The sequence below is a fragment of the Carassius gibelio genome, chromosome B13 (genome assembly GCF_023724105.1).
Source record: "Carassius gibelio isolate Cgi1373 ecotype wild population from Czech Republic chromosome B13, carGib1.2-hapl.c, whole genome shotgun sequence".
NCBI lineage: Eukaryota > Metazoa > Chordata > Actinopteri > Cypriniformes > Cyprinidae > Carassius > Carassius gibelio.
In genome coordinates this window covers 566,323-584,573 of record NC_068408.1, presented here as the reverse complement: position 1 = coordinate 584,573, position 18,251 = coordinate 566,323, and the positions used below count along the sequence as shown (strand labels likewise).

The 18,251-nt window shown below is 35.0% G+C and overlaps 1 pseudogene; it reads right to left on the bottom strand.

Annotated features, from left to right (window-relative positions):
• Positions 1-1,549: 1,549 nt before the first annotated feature.
• LOC127970437 (golgin subfamily A member 7B-like) lies at positions 1,550-17,805 on the bottom strand (annotated as a pseudogene).
• Between the last annotated feature and the right edge of the window lie 446 nt (positions 17,806-18,251).

Here is an 18,251-nt window from a genome sequence, read left to right as displayed (position 1 = left end):
TAATGTCAGTTGTTCAGTAAAACATTGTAATATTTTGTATTTTTAATGTGACAGTTTAGTCAGGGCAGTTTTGTACATATCGAAACCGAATTTAGGTAATTTATCATTTATATTGGAAAACAACAACAACAACAAACTGCAGTGCACTTCACTGGCTTATCCATCTCTGTTCCAGTCAGAAAAATCATTTAAAAGCAACGTTTCCTGGAAGTTTCAAACTGATTGTCACTTTATTTAAAGTGACTTTACAAGAATGTATAACTAAATTTAATCTATTTAGCATATATGATGACGTCTGCTTCTCAGACAACAATAAGTCTTTCAGGCTCTGCCTGCTATAGTCCTTCTGTTTCATTCCTCTTTGTTTTGAAATGTTCAGAATGCCAAGCTGGCCAGTGTTCTAACGCTGGGTTGATTTAAATTTTCCCCTCGGTTGACAAAGAGGATGACGTTTGCTTTTTAAATGGGAAATCAACAGTAAGTCTCTCATCTGCTGACCCTGACCTGCGTGTTTACCGCTGTGGGGAATATAAGTAAATACACTCATGGAAAAACTCTTGTTCACATTGCGCTTAGGTCTTGAATTCATTATAGCTGCTTATTTTGTTTTCTTTTATGATGTCCCAAACAATATGACTCCAGGGTTTAAAGTAATGTTTCTTTAAATGACTATGCTATCTGCTTTTCCCTGGAGATGTTACAGCAATAACGAATTCACCCAATTCCCAATTCATTGATGTTTGATGAACATTTGTGTTTTTAAAGGTAAAGTGTTTAAATTCTTCTGGATTGATTCTGTCTTAGTTTATTCCGTTTCTTCATGTAATCTCTGACAGACTGGATGATAAAGGATGATAATGATGAGATCAGATCTCTGTGTGGTGCACTGGCTGCTGTCAGACTCCAAAAAAATCAAAAATCTCACTGGATTATTACAATTATTGGCAAAAATGAATGTTTGGAAACGTAAACTGATATTTCCTACTTACACACTACACTACAGCAATCTTAAAATTGTTCTGTAAGGAACAAATCATTTACTGAGGGATTTCTTTTGTAGCATTTTTCCAAATAATCCTCGTGGAGCAAATCATTTTTATTCATTGTTGCCATTTCAAAATCACAAAGCTTGGTTTATCAGCAGGTGAATCTGTTCCTCTGCACTAATATCCTGGAGGAAGAACAGACCCAATGCAAATGCCCCATAAAACTGCAGAACCAAACGCAGCGTGCGGTTGCCAAAGTCATAACTCTAATCCCCCGTCTCTGGCGCAGAATACTCATCTGTCACATCAAGGGCACTACCATTTCCCCTCAAATAAGAATATACGACTTCTTCGCTAGCCAGTAATGCTGCTTTATGTCTTATGGGAGAGAATGACTTTTTGGAGATTGTGTGAGCTGGACTTTGAATTAGTCTGTTGAGATTGAGCACAATGATGAACCTGCCGTGTTTGTGAACCAACGCTCATACATGCCCAGAAATCAGTCTGTTTTCATTTTAGCGCTGTCTGTGTATGTGAAGGGGAAAAAACTCGGCTGATCTCCGTTTCCAGAGGAACAACAAAACTTTTTATTTTTTTTGTTGGCATTCTGGATAAAGGCAGAAGACAATAGCTCTTTTCAGAAACCTGCTGACATCCAGACATTTTAGGGATAAATATATATTTTTATATAAATGGTATAAAACTCTTTTTTTTTTCGATACATTATTTGAATACAACATAACAGTAATAAACAGCAAACCAAATATTTGCTGCTTTTCTATATATTCTCCATTTCAAGGTATATTAGTACAGATAATAAAACACATTTGTCTCTGGCGCCGCAGTGAGCCAGAGATTTTATAATATTCCTAACAGAAATAATAAACAGTTCATGGAAAGTTATGATTCTACATTAGGAAGACATGAGCATTTAACTTTTAAAAAAATCATACTGTGTTTTTTCCTATACTATTGGACCAAAACAATATAATCTATCATACAAAACTAGTATTTACATTTTGCCATATTAAAGTACTTTTTAAAACACATGTAATGTTTCTCCTATAGGAGACATGTAGGATTTTCCATCTTACCTATTCAGTCATACACGTCCAATATTTGTTGATGTAAATGAAAAGTAAGTATTGTGGAAAACTCAAGGAATGATGTCTGTCTGACACTTTATATGCATTATATATGAGCTGTCTTAAAATAGCAGGCTTGTCCATATAAACAAATGGTAAAATATGTCTTTTTAATGTAACTCACATTTTTATGTCATGTTTTACTGATTTGTATGGATCAGCCCGGGGCCCTTTCAGACTAAATATTGTACATGTTGAAGGGCCCCACATACTCCATCATTAGCGTTCAAATCAGTCAGTCAAACCAAACCAAGAAATATTTCAGATTTGAAGTCCGTTTTGTCAAACCATATGGCTGTGGGTGAGAGAGGTTTGGCAGATTTACTTATAAAATCTTTCCTGAACAGCCTGTCACTTTCCAGCCCAACAAACAATCAACATGAACTCGAAATCAAAATATACTTTCTTAAAACATGTTCCTAATGTTACTGTGTGCTATTTATCACTGCTTGCAAAAATAAATAAATAAATAAATGCTGGAAACCTAAACCAACTCTAATCTAAAAAAGCTAATCTTTTTCATTATCCATACAGTTCTCAAAGGATAAAATTAGGTCCCACTGTAAACTGTTCTCAAAAATATATCGCATGACACAAAGCAAAAGAGTTTTGAAAAGGTTCAGGATGACTTAAAAAACACATTTCTTCATAATCACCTTCCCAACTCCCAACAGCATCATTGTAACAGGACAACTACAGACATTCACTCACTAAAGACTGAAGTCCACGTGTAGACAAATAGACACTCATGCATTATTAGTGCAAGTCATGCACAATTTACAGAAGTCCAAAATCCTGATGGATCAGCGCCAAGGTGGGTATCGCCACAGCAGTGAAACATGAAGGCAGCAGCACAGGAGATCTATGAACGCTACCATACTACAGATCGAATGAGTGACTGTCAAAACTGAGCTGAGAAGCTCATAGGTGGCTTACAGTAAGTTTGGACAAGTAGGGAACTGTAAATAAAATGGGGAAACGAATGACGATGAACAGAGACTTAAAGGGGCTGTATCATAAAGAATCAAATTTACCTTTAAAAGTGGTTTTACTGAAAAAGCACTGAAAAAAAAAAACCATTATGACACTTTCATCAACATATTACAACTCACTTTGAAATGACAACGATGCTCATTCAGCATTGAGAAAGTTGTCTCCCCAGTCACAGTGAGGAATGATGGATGAAGTAGGATGGCTCAAGGAGGTTGTTTATCTCAATGGCAGTTATTCGGCTGTTTTTTTTTTTTAACAATGTCCCCAATAATTTCAGTCCAATTGTGCTCTAATTGTTTATGTTATAGATTTTACGAAGAAGCTGTCACTAAAGGATGGGGCAGTTAAAAGCTACAGTATATTAGACAGCAAACCCACAAGCTTGCAGCAAATTGTTGTAGCTCGTTTGACATGCTAAAGTGTGTTTGCATGTCTTAAAGGCACAGCAGCAAAACAAAAACAAACTAAAAACAGCCCATTTAATTTTATAGGTCAGAAAATATGATCGAATGGAAAATATAAACAGATAAATTATGCCAAAACATGGTGGTGGGGAAACAGGAAGAAGAATGCACTTCAACAAACAAATAAATGTTTGAATAGAAAAGTGAACATGAATGCAACAGACACTCTCAGTTGCCCCGATCATGGTTGTTTTTGGCCTCTCATACTGTACAGTTTGGGGTCAGTAAGATATTGTTTATTGATTGATTGAGAAAGAAATGTATGTTTTACAGCAACTACAGTATGTATTAAATTGATCAAAAGTGAAAGACTTGTGACACTGAAGATATTACTGAAGTAATGACTGCTAAAAATTCTGCTTTACCTACACAGGAATAAATTACATTTTAAAATATAGCAAATTAGAAGTGAGTGATAGCAGACTATGAAAAGGGTCATTATTTATTTTAAGAAAATAATAAGTATGCATTATTGCATGAATTATGTCTGAGAGTCTAGCAAAAACGCTTAACATGTAACCAACAAGAGCAATGAAAAATCTCGCAGCTCATTCCGAACAGCTGGTGAGTCAATCTTCTCTGAACCACATCAGTCTAAATAAACTTTATCAAAGGTACATTTACATGTTGGACCTGCTCCTGTCTACACTGGCTCCATTGACTCTATGCACAAGCACAAACCAGAGGTAGAGTTTATTGGGTAAAAAATAATTACGTAATAAATAAATAAATAAATGCCATTTGCGATTATCCTCCACGAGAAGACAAGATCCTTTCCTGGTCTGAGTTTATTGTCCATGACACCGAACACTGAACCTCTGAGGCACAGGTATGTGGTGGAACTAACAGAAGGAACATGAGCCTAGAGCGCTGCAAAGGGTCAAGCCTGCCAGTGAACTGAGGCCCTGCTGAATTTGGCCCCTGCGGAACATCATGGGGATGAATAGTGAGAGCTCAGTCCCTGTCCAAACTAAATAAGCACCAAAGCCCTGCTGGAAACTCCAGCTTAAGCTGGTTGCTGTGTTTTGGAACCATCTTAGACCGGCAACAAACAGCTATAAACTGGTCATTCATCTTAAGGTGTTTTTTGGAATGTGATAGCTGGTAAACCAGCTAATTGCCATCTTTTTAATCAAATGTCTCAAAAATGAAAAATTCTGAATCATCAACATATTTATTGAACTAAAACAACATTAAACTGACTTGAGCTCAACAATGACACTACTGACTTCTGTGGAGCTGCTTATACAGTAACTGAACTGAGTTGCTTTCATAATTAACAGACCTTACAGTTATTGTATAGATCTGAATCAACCCTGGCAGAATTAGAATTTATCTTAAATTTGAAGTTTGCATTGATTCAATTATTTTCCTGTTCATTACTATGAAGCTGCTTTAAAACTATCTGTTTTGTATAAAGCGTAATCTGTTAATAAAGTGGTAAATTACTTGAAATAAAATAAATGTTAAGTGGAATATATATATATATATATATATATATATATATAACATTTTATTTCAGCCTGTTTCCAAGGCAACATTTCTCATTTCATTAAGTTTAATTTGATGTATTAAAGAAAAATTAAACAAAAAATTAACTGTCCTGTAAAAATAAAAAAATAGAAATATAAAAATAGAGATATATTTGAAAAGAACAAAACACAACCAAACTATTAAAACTTTAACTAAAATCCAGCAAAGAAGGATATATACATTTTTTATTAAAAATATTTAAGGTGCTGTATAATTTGTTTGACTCTAATAATAATAATAATAATAATATATATATATTTGCAGATACTTTTTTCTCTAAAAAACAATGCTACGAGCCAGTTAAACTTGTCAAATGTGCATTCTGTTTAAGAATTTTTTTTTTTTTTTTTTTTGGTTTTGTGATTAATTTTTTTGGGGGGGATTTTGTGACCTCGGGTTGCCAGTTGGTTAAAAACAGCATATTGCAAAAGATCTGGGTCATGGATTGCATTCACATCAATCCTACCTAAAAACCCGCAGCATCCATCTTCAAAGCTCTATGACCAGATGTAGAATGTGTTCCGGCAATTGGTCGCTAGAATTTGCTCCTTTCACACTACCAGTGATTACCCGGAATATGTGCGTGCGTTCACACACAACCTGTAAAGGTTTCGTAAAGACACGTGACAACAGGATGTGACGTGTAATATACGAGTCGAAAGCGATAGGCACGTTAATTTTCACTTAAGCTGGCGAACGATCTCAGCTTCAGCCAGGATAGTGAGGAAATACCTGATCTCTTCTTCATTTAAGTTTGCACATATTTTTTCTTTGTTGCAAACCTTGATCTGCCTTCCAAACACCCGGTAAAAAAGTTGCACGATAATGTATGTCATCACTATGACACACCATTTACGGCATTAGTTCTGGCTTTTGTTCACACAGTGCTCGTTCCGGGACTGATCCCGGCAATGTTACTAGGTCCTCAACCCGGGATCAATCCCGGAATCAATCCTGGGACATGTTTGCTTTCACAAAGAAGGCGACCCGGCAATGTTTCGGCAATTTTCCAGGTCCAGTGTGCAGTGTGACAGGGGCTTTACAGTGTCAGGCTCATCACTTTTCGTTGTTAGTTGCGATCGTTCATATTGTGTGCCCTCAATCTGGCAAACCTTGTGAGCGTAAAGTCTAAGAAGGAGGGACAGGAAAAACAACTCCCTCCAGTATTTTGATTTTGAACCCATGTCAACCCATTTGCAGTAGCTAATGGCTGTCAATATTGCATACTGCACCTTTAACAAAAAATATTAAAGTAATATGTTTCAAAACCATCTTAATCTGGATTTTCCAGAGCTAACACACCGTTAGAAATCTGTTGGAAGCACTCTATCCATTGTACCTGTCTGCTAGGCCTCTTTATTTCAGTATTGAGGGCGTCTGATCAAAATGTGTCTGTCACTAATGGAATGCAGAGGAGGCTCAAAATCAAAAGAGATGGAGAAAGGGAGGTGTGTTTGTGAATCAAAGCTCCTGGCTTTGCACTTGTTGTTTGGAAGAAGTGAGTGAGTGAGCAGTATCTGTACTTCCTCTCTCTCTCACTCTCTTTCTTTAAAATCTGGTGCTCTCATGTTTCAACATGCGGATTTTGGGGAGCGTACTGGCCCCCCTGTACCCATACCCCTGGTGCTGCTCCTCCAGTCATTGAGCCGTGCCACTGGACGGAGAACCAGTGGAGCTGGAGCTGGTGGAGCCACTGTCTTCAAAGATGGAGATTTCAATCTGGAAATACATAGTCAAGGGTTAAATGCTGAGATGTTGAAATATAACAGTTAATGAAAAATGTAAGGACCCCATACAGTTATTTAATGAGCACTGTTTCTTGGAATGTCATGTCATGCCTTTTTAATCAGGAAATTTGGGTGCATATATCAAAGAGTTTATAAACCAGTTTCAGGCGGCATCATATTTGCATTTATGCATTTGGAAGATGATTTAATTCAAAGCAACATATTGCATTCAAGTTACACATTTTATTAGTTCATGCAATCAAACCAATAAATTAAGTAGTCTTGCTTGCACCCATACTGTTTGCTTCATAAAATTGTAATGGTATTTTAATTATATGAATCAAAATTGATTATATATAATTTAGAATCATTTTGATTTTATAAACAAATATATGCAATATTAGTATTAAGTAATATCGTTGGTCTTTTATCCCAAAGAGATTAAAATAAAGTTTGAGGTTAGTACGATTTTAAATTTTTTATTTTTTCTAAATAGATAAATAAATACTTTTATTTAGCAAGTTTGCATTAAATTGATAATTGTAAAAATGTGACAATAAAGACAAATTATTTACATTTCAAATAAACTATGTTCTTTCGACCTCTCTATTCATCAGAAGAAAAAAATAATAATAATGGTATCCACAAAAATATTAAGCAGCAACTGTTTTCAACATTAATAATAAAAATAATAATAATAATAATAATAAAATATAAATAATAATAATAATAATAATATGTTGAGCACCAAATCAGCATTTTAGAATAATTTCTGAAGGATCATGTGACACTGAAGACTAAAGTAATGATGCTGAAAATTCAGCCATGGATCACATTAATAAATTACATTTTAAAACATATTCAAACAGAAAAGAGGTATTTTAAATTGTAGCAATATTTCAAAATATTACAGTTTCTACTGTATTTTTGATAAAATAAATTGAGCCTTGTTGAGCACAAGTGGCTTCTGTCAAAGACATAAAAAATCATACTGATGGCAAACTATTTAATAGTGGTGTAAGTTCAATAAATATTTGTTTTGTAAAGTATACATAACATTTAGGAGGCCTTAACATTCATAGACATGCTCTAAAAGCCACAAAACCCAAAGTTGGACCCTAAAAAGGTTCTAGATGAGAGTTGGACAGCTGTTAAAGGCATTCCCTCCTAACAAAAAAACTTCGACCTAATCAGATGATGAGAATATGCAATATTTTGCAAACGTGGTAGCATAGCAATAAAGGAATTTAACCCATCAACTGATTGATTTAATTTAAGTTGAAAATGTCTTTCCTATGAGCTAAACCAAAGTTCTGTGATGAGTTACTGGTGGTCAGTGTGGTAGGAACTGAATGGCAGCTATTGTTGCCCATTGCTCCTAAGGTGACAGCTGGTTGGATTGCACAGGACTGTGAGCTGACAACGGGTTGCCAAAGCCAGCCGGGCCTGCAGTCAGCGGGAAGAGGGAGGAACGGGATTGCCAAGCTAGCTTGATGGTTCACTGGATAGATTTCCCAAAGGGAATCACCCAAAATTATGGGATCCAAAGAATAATATGTTCCTGGAGGATCTTTTGGGAGTGCATTTACTGCCATACCTGAAGACTGTGGACATATAATAGACTTTGAGGCAAAAGGAATGCACAAAAGTTACTTGAAAGATGCTGAAATTTCATTACGTATGACAATTTAATATATATTGTGAAAAAAAGGAAACCAAAATAATAATCAAAAAGGAAAGAGGTTGCCAAGGCAACTAGCAGACAATTGGGGTGCATGCAGTGCATGGAGCCTGATTTCTGCGAAGTGACAAGCATTCAGCCAGGCATCAAAAGACTTGACAGAAGCAATGCAGCAACATCTCATTAGAAGAGTTGCTTAGAAACAATTAGTGTTGTTCACGCTGACCCAACAAACGGCAACATTTTAAACTTCTGCAGATGCCTGTTGGATTTTTAACATGAGAAACATAACCAAAATGCTTACACACTGCCTAACAAACTGTTATATGTGGACCTGATTTGGTTATAATTTGTTGGAAAACTCAAAGCTGCATTTATTTGATCAAAATTCAGTAACAAAAATAATTCAGAGAAATATCATTACAATTCAAAATAATTGCTTTCTATTTGTATATGGTTTAAACTGTAATTGATGGCAAAGATGAATTTTTTGATTTTTTTTTAGAAGCTTACTAGTAAAAAAAAGCACTTGACTCAATTTGTTTTTGGCAGGAAATCTTAAACAATATTTTCTTGTAAAATTTAGTCTAATAATTTAGTTTTATTCTTAATATATAAGTTATATATATAATATAATATAATATAATATAATATAATATAATATAATATAATATAATATAATATAAGTTAACACAGTACAGTGTCACATGATCCTTCAGGAATCATTCCAATATGCAGATTTTATGCATGTTAAGAATGTCAAAAATGGTTGTGTGGGTTTCATATCTTTGATGGAATGCTGACACTTTTTTTTCAGAATGCATCTTTGCTGAACTGAACTATTAATTAAGAAAATAAATAAATTAAATTAAAATAATCTTACCGGCCCAAACTTTGGTGCAAATCATTTTTTTTAGCATGGCTCATCAGAATCAGAATCAGAATCAGAATCAGAATGAGCTTTATTGCCAGGTATGTTTACACATACGAGGAATTTGTTTTCGTGACAGAAGCTCCGCAGTACAACAGAATGACAGCGACAGAACATAAAACACATAATAAAAGAATAAAAAATACAAATAAGTAGATATTTATCCCTCATGGGGATTCCCTCAATTTTGTAAACTCTCTGCATCTTTTAAAAGGTACAGTTTTCTACCGTTACTTTAAGATACCAATACGGACCCTTTATGCACATAGGTGAACCTTTTGAAAAGGTACCACCACTGTGACATCTTTTGTACCTTTAATTCTGAGATTGTACTTAATTATTTTGAGCTATTAACACTTAAAAAATAAGTTCAAGCAATGTAGATATTTGAGTTATGGTTACAAACTTTGAATTTTTAATAATGTTTAATCAGGACTACTTTGATTAATGACAAAATTTGGGTTAAATGTGCACTGGAAGCAAATGGTGTGTTGATGCAACAAAACTAGATCGTTCCCTTTTTGATATTTTATTTTCTCCTCTAAAATCCCATTGATGGATGTTCAGTCTGGCTTTGAATATTAATGACTTTGAACTCCAGCTGTCAAACAGTTCAAGTGTCTTTAACCTGCAAGAGTCTTTTAATCGTCTTGACAAACATTCCTTTTCCAGTTATTCTTTAATCACACAGACAAAGTGTTTCCAGGTCTGGCCTCAGGTGCTTTTTGGTCTCACACAGTTTCCTAGCTACAACCACAGAGCTGGAAAATGGAAAGAAATGCCTACAAATAAGGCTGATTTTCTATTCTGCTTTATATCAACATATCGAAGTGTCACCTCAGCTGAACGGCTGAAGGTGAAGTGATATTCTTTGCAGATTGTGACTCTTATGAAAGTGTGACTTCTTATTTTGGAAAGAACAGCAGACACACAATCACAACATTACTGACTTGTATCATACTTTGCCAAGCCAATTATATACCTTTTTTTTTATAATATCAGAAGTGAGAGGAAACCATGGCCATTGGAAAGTTTTTTACCCTAAAGTGAAAGCTAAAAGTGTTTTTTTTTTTTTTTTTTTTTTTAGCAAGCAAATAACATAATTAATCAAAATGTATAGATTGTACATAGCTCTTTCAAGGTGGTGCAACACTTAAAAAAAAACACATCTTGAGTGTTTGCTAAGGATACCACTCTCATGCCTCTCTCGATGGGGTCTGTGAGGAGCAAACCTCTGGGTGCATAGATCTTCTCATTCTGCTCCTGAATATACATGCTGATCTTTTTCAGGATCTGTGGGGGTCACAGAAGAGACATAGTGAGGAGGAAAGCGAAAGGTTATTATGCATTATGTTATTAATGCATATAGGAATAAAAAAAAGCCACATTATACTAATGAATATTTATTAGGTGAATGCTAATAAATAGACACTGTCATACAAACAAACACAAAATACCATCATAGTACTAATTTGACAACAAAAGATGTAAAATAAAACAGTATAACAGTTTTTAACCATTTAGAGTAAGGGAACTTACCATAGGATTTTTGCAACATTTTAGCATTAAAAGTAGCATTTTTTTTTTTTTTTATCATTAGAATGAATAAGTAATATTTTCATTATTATAAAAACAGCAACTATAACATAGCTTATCTAAAAACAATACAAGTCTGTAGTATTATAAAGTTAAATAACTGCGCATATTAATACATTGTATATTGCCAAAGGCATTTGTGAAAACATCAAAGCTGTATAACAGTCGTTTATTTTTTTAGATTACTCAAGTTTATTTGTTTGACTTTTCAAGTGAGCATTGCAAAGGCTGTCTGTGTTTCTCTACCCCAGTGGGGTGAAACTGTGCATCACTTCGCTTCCCTTTGCTTTCCACTCTACAGAACCGGCCGTGAAAAGGGACTAGATGTTAGTAATAAGGGAAGAAAAACTGATCTGTTCTGGGTTCAGTGGCCATGAACAAACTTCAGGATGAGCAATGACTCACAGGAGTAAATCCAACACATGCTGTTAATATGCTACTTGGCGCAACCCAGAATGAAATATGTTTTTCCAGAACAAAGTGTACAAGCACACTTTTATCCAAAAACGTACATTCATTTATCATGATAAAAATTTCATGTAAATATGCAGTGAGCTCCAAAAGCCAGAGACCACCAGTGGAAATGCCTCTTCATTACAACTTATATATAAGCTTAATATATTGATTGGAAAGTTGAACTGAAAAATTTACATAAATATCTTAGTGTTTGGCCTTTAGCTTTAGCTTTACTGACTTTAATGCAATTACATTTACATTGATTCATTCAGCAGACTCTTTAATGCAAAGTCAATTGCATTGCATTTAAGGCAAATGCTGTATTGGCTCATGCATTCCTTTGGATTTTAACTCACGACACTGACATTGCTATTGCTATTGCCATGCTTACTTTTTTTTTAACATCATAAATTGAAAAATGATTGTAATGAAAATGTAAATCCGAAAACCACCTGTTTATTTACAGATTTAAACAGGATTTTCAGTACAGTGATTATTGTCAGCAACAGAGCTGGGGCCTCATTTATAAAATTTTGTGTATAAACCGTCCTAAATTTGCCCTAAGATCATTTCTCAAAAGTGCGTAAGTGCGATTCAGAAAAATGAACGCAAAAAAAAACAAATGCATACACCTCTCTTCCAGAAGTGAAATTTATAAATCGCAAATTATCTTGAAATTGTGCGCAGCTGACTGGTGTCAGATCTCGGATTTGTAAACGCCCCCTATTTAATAATGTGTAATTATTCTGTGGACAAACAATGCGTGTGTGGTTATACTTTTCCTACTGACTATTATCAAAATTACTACTTTTAGAAACAACAGAAATAATAATAATAGTAGTAGTAGTAATTATAAAACAAAATAATAGTAGTAGTAGTAATTATAAAACAATTAGGTTTCCAAAGGTAAGAATAAACTACGAATTCAAGTACAATTTTCAGTCATCTTATGAAAAGTGAGCCATCCTACTTTTAAAATCACTTACTATGACAACATAAATAGTTTAGTATCACGGAATTCTTGCAAAACTTTAAAAAAACATTATTGAAAGAAAAATTTGAATAATAAAAATAATTATCATACGATTTTGGCCTGCATGTCATTTGCCATTTCTTAATATTTACACTTAAATGTGCCAATAATGTACTGACACAAAAATATATAGTGTATTTTACAAATATAACCAATGTTAATGACAAAAACAAAGTTTAAGGATGATGGCTCTATTAATTTTCACAGAAGCAAAGTAGCAGATGTTATAAATAAAAACAGTTAACTGTTATTGAATAGAATATATTAAAACCATTATTACACTGTATTCTTATAGCCTAGGCTACACAGACAAAACAGTTGGAAATGTGTTTAAGCATTTTTTATGCATTAGTAGTAAATCAAGACTTCACAAATTCTCTTGTAAAAAGCAAAACAACATGGAATAAACTGTTTACAGAAAGCGAGTAAAGAACTTTCAACATTAGGCTAAAAAAGTCAGTTTAATCTAGCGAAAACTTGATAAAAAATCTGACCACACTGCACAATTAATGTCTTATACTGCATCTTTGATGTTTATGATGAATTTGGTGCTTGCACGTACACCATTTTTATTATTATTGCAGCTTAGATGTTCAAATAGCTGCAGTACTCCGACTTTGCCACAAGGAAAAGTGCGTACGCCTGCTCAGACCCTGACGTGGTGGTAAGTACATTTTCACAAGTAAGTACATATATATATATATATATATATATATATATATATATATATATATATATATATATATATATATATATATATATATATATATTTTTATATATATATTATTAAATGGTACGTTAGCACAGGTAAGGTAAAAGTTGTCAACAGAGCACAACAGTCAGATTCCAGAAAAATAAAAATCTCATCTCATTTTCTCCATTAAGAAACTGATTTTTAGTGACATAACTATTCAAAAGGAGACGTACAATGAGATCTGAAGTTGTTAAGCAATGATTTATGCTTTTGGAGAAGCCAAAAGAGCTCAATGGTCTATTGGTCTATTCCTATAAAGCATTGCAGATGGCATGAAATCATTATGTCTTTTGAATTTTTTAAAATGCCTAGTAAAGAAAGGAATGTCAAATAAATCACTGGAGGCAAGGCAACTTAAAAACTGGCTTGTTATTACTGTACATATGTTTGAAATAATGACTGCTCATTTTTTTATTATTATAATCATAATATATAGATTTTTTATTGATTTATTCAAATTTTACATTTAAAATGTGATATGTAGTCTGTAAAATGTACAACTCATGTACCTGTACCACAGGTTGAGAACTGCTGCTGCTCGACAGAACGAAAGGTCATTTTGTGATTTACAGTCTCAAGCCCTGACATGTGACACACTGCAGCACGCTCTAAATCTTTGTCTCCACTGCACTGACTTGTGTGTAATCACTCGTCTTTGATGAGGGAGATGCTTATCATGCTAGCCCAGGGCATGAGAGAACTCATCCATGTCCACTCATGTGTGGCCTCCTGTCAGCTGGAGCAGCAAACAAAAGTGCTCATCATGGGTGGGTGCAGTTTATCAGAGTTTGCTTTTAAGGTGGGCATTTTTACAGTCTGGAGTTTACAATAACTCTCTGGAAAAGCCTGATGTGACCTCGGAGTTCAGACATGAACGACGTCACTTTTCAAACATGTTAAAGCATGAAGATGAATATAGTGCGAGAGAAAGACTTTTAACTTTACGTCCGCTCTATCTTAGTGCAGGTGAAGCACACCTGTATGGAGTTATTTGCTGGCCTTTGGAAGCATATCACAGCACTGAATGCCGTGTTATGATTTGGTCAGAGGTGCTCCCCACACGAAAAATTATTGTCTAAGTAGGGCTTATCTACACATATCAAACTTCATCTCAACTTTTTTTTCTGCTATTCACAGAAAGTGATTTCCATCTGCCGCTGTGAACGTGTGTGGTCAGATTCAAATGGGCCGGCACATTAAAATGTTCCAAATTTCTAATGTTTTGGTTCTGTGTGAATCCTTGGGTCATCAGGCCTGAATGCTCATCTTTGATCTTCAAAGGCATCCATGGGTTGGAGCTGTTCTCAATCTTACATCTCAGAACTGGCTTCTTGATGAATGTTAAGCGCATTGCAAATGAAACAGGAGACTTTATCTTGATACCTTTTCATAGCGTGTCTCCATGCACAGGAAGACGATGTAGGCCGTAGCACAAGCCAGGCAGCCTTCCAGGTAGGACTGACCCCCAATCTTTTCAGCCTCTGCATAACAGCAGTTCAGCGTCTTCACCGTTTCTTCGAACAGGCTCCTCTCGATCTGCGCACAACAGTTTGGTTAAACTCATTCAGTGGATCCTCTGCAGTGAATGGGTGCCATCAGTACAATCCACAAATAACTTGCACAACTCCAGGCTATCAATTAACGTCTTGTGAAGCAAAAAGCTGCATTTTCCAAGAAACAAATACATCATTAAAATGATAAAACTTCAAACCATTGCTTGGTTCTCTGTCCGTAATACTGCTTACCACAATGGAAAGTTGTCTGGTTTGAATCAGGAGCAAAATCTGCACAGACCAAGCCTTGTTTACTTGCCAAAACCATCCAAAACTGTTCTAAACAAATATATGTCAGTATATTTTGATCTGTGTGGAGTGCAAAGGGGGGAAATGTTCATTGGAGGAAGTGTTATTATTGATTATGGACTATATAAGGATTACGGTATTTTAGATAGAAGTGATGGATTGAAGTCAAAATGCATTGATGGATTTGTTTCTCACAAGAACAGTTTTTGACTACAAAGGATGTTAATTGACGGACTGGAGTCATATGGATTACTTGTGGATTATTGTGATGTTTTTATCAGATGTTTGAACTCATTCTGACGGCACCCATTCACTAGAGGAGATCTCTTTGTGAGCAAGTGATGTGGTGTTAAGTTTTTTCAAATGAAGAAACAAACTTATCCACATATTGGACGGCCTGAAGGGAGCAAATAGCTAGCAAACTATTCCTTTAAGATTGAGGCAATCCAAAGTTGAAGAAGAAAACAATGTATCGTGGGATGCGCGATTGAATAAATGAAACTCACCCTGCTGTCCAGCTCTGCAGGGAACTTGGTCTGGAATTTGCAGATTGTGCCGTCACTGTAGTCTCTCTGAATGAAGACCTTGGTGGCCAGAGATGCACTGTGACGCAGCTCCTGAAGGTTGTGAAACTACAAAAAGACACAAAATACATTAGGAATATCTTAAATGGGGACACTCATCAGCACACTTCTGAACCTTTTTTTAAATTGGCACAGTCACTAGGCCAGTCATATGACTAGCACTTTGTGTATATCACTTTGAAAAAAAAAAATCATGTAAATTATTACTTGCACAGTTAAATCATTGTACCTGTGGATAAGAATTTGTGATGTGACACTTAAAATTGAGAGGGTCCTGAAATTAGGACATTGTGTCAATTAATTTAATGATTTATGTTTTCTATCTCTTCCAAGACACACAGAAAAGCTATGATATACAATCATAGAGACTGGCTCTACATCAAGACTCTATCAAAACGAAAAATGGAAAGGGGTCTTTGAAGCAATAATATTTTAAAATATGGAGGAATATGTATGCATGTTTATAAAACCCAGGCCAGAAAGAAGACAGAGCATCAATCAAAAGAAGGAAAAGAAACACTCAATGAGTTGTTTTAAGACTTTATGTGTAAAACCATCTTCACCAGCTCTGGAAACATCATGAAATAGACGCAGGCAGCCAAGAGAGAGAATGAAACCTGATAGATCCAAGACAGAAATCCAGTTCTACTGACCATTTGCTGTGTCCTATTTCTCCTGATTCTCGAATTGACAATCAGACAGACATATTCCAGCACTCGGTCTGTCTACAGCGGCTGCCGGCAAAAGTATGTTTCATAAATTTCATTTTCAAATAATAACTGCATGAATTAAGAACAGACTGCAGTTTTCTGTCTGAGAATATCACTTGACACACTGCATCCGTTTCATTCTTTTGAGACCTTGTTTCCCCCTTGTAAACAAATCCATATTTTAATAGATCAAGACATAAGACAAGGCTCACAGCATTATTTGCAGCAAAAATGAATTGGCCTCGGCTGCGGTCTCATTAGTGTAATTGTTGAAAGCTTTGATGCCAAAAATAAGTCTATTGTTAATTCTCTCTATTGTTAACATAGTAACGTTGCTTTGCAAGGCCAGTGTTGAAACATACAGAAAGAATGATAAAGGTTTAATGGTTCTTTAAAGGTGTGAAATTTGACTTTATGGTATGTAGATGAAAGAAAAAATTAAAATCACAAATAAAATATTTTTAATGCCGCCATTGTTTCTCCTAAAGTAATGAGATTAAAGGGATAGTTCACCCAAAAAGGAAAATTGCCCCATTTACTCACGCTCAAGACAGGTTATGTTATGTTATTGGTTTGTGTTCTAGTTTTCATTGTGTTTTCAGCTGGCCTGTTCCCCAGTGACTTAGTTTCCTGATTATGTCATTTTGTTCACCTGTGTCTTGTTAATTTACTTGTTAGTCCCTTGTTTGGTTGAATATTTATAGCCCTGTCTTTCCACAGTTTTTTTGTCCTGTCTAAAGTTGTTTAAGTGGTTGTGTTCTCCTGATTTTCCTAAGTGGAGTTATTAAAAAACTCCTTTCCCCAGCAACCCATGACAGTTGCATTGACACCCAGCTTAAAGTAAATAAGTCATTTTTTTGTGTTTAATTCCAGTTAACAAAAGTGTTTATGGTTTTAGTTTCAAATAACAGTAATTTCACTGGGCCAATGGTGTTAAAAAGACATAGAACGCTTTAGAGAGCTACACATTTTTTTTTTTCAAACTGTGCTCAAAGTTGGCAATCAAAGTCAGGCAATGTAGTGTTTTAGGAGAAACATCTCTGACAAAAGTTGATAGTTAAATGAGGCACAACAAAAAGAGCCACTCCTGAGCAAGATTTGAAGAATTCAACTACATGTTGTCATTATGACTTCACACCATCAGGCGCTGGACCAAATACAAAGAAATTAAGAATTAGCAACCAAATCTTCATAAGGATGGACGTTAATGAAAATTAGTCTTTACTGTTGCCGCTACACACAAAGCCTTTTAGTTAATGCCAAATGAGACGAGCCTAATTGTCCCTGCACTCCTCCACGTAGGCATTGCTCAGAGACTCAAGTTGAGGACGCTCATTATATTGTTCTGCTGTCTGAAATCCCACAGCAGCTGTTAACATGACCACAAGTAAGTGGCTTATCTGGCCACATGACTGTCCACGGTTGGATTTCTCCCAGAAGATATAAATTATTCACACATGGGAGGTCATCTTAACTGTTATCTGCAAGTTATGCGTGTTGTTCCAAACCTGTATGACTTTCTTTATTCTGCAGAGCACAAACAGAAGAAAAATTGAAGGAGTAGTTCAACCAAAAATGAAATTTTGCTGAAAACCGACTCTCCTTCAGGCCATCCAAGAAGGTAGTATGTTTCTTCAAGGGAAAAGATTTTAAGAAATTTAACATGAAACCATCTGCTTACATTTGGATCCTATGTAGTGAATGGGTGTAATTCAATATTATGAATTATAGACTCATATTTTGTCCAGAAGTAATTGTTTAAAATTAAAATGTCTTAATAATAGATTTATTAAGGACACAGTTTTTCACTTCCTAAGACATTAATTGAAGGACTGGAGTCATGTAGATTACTCAAG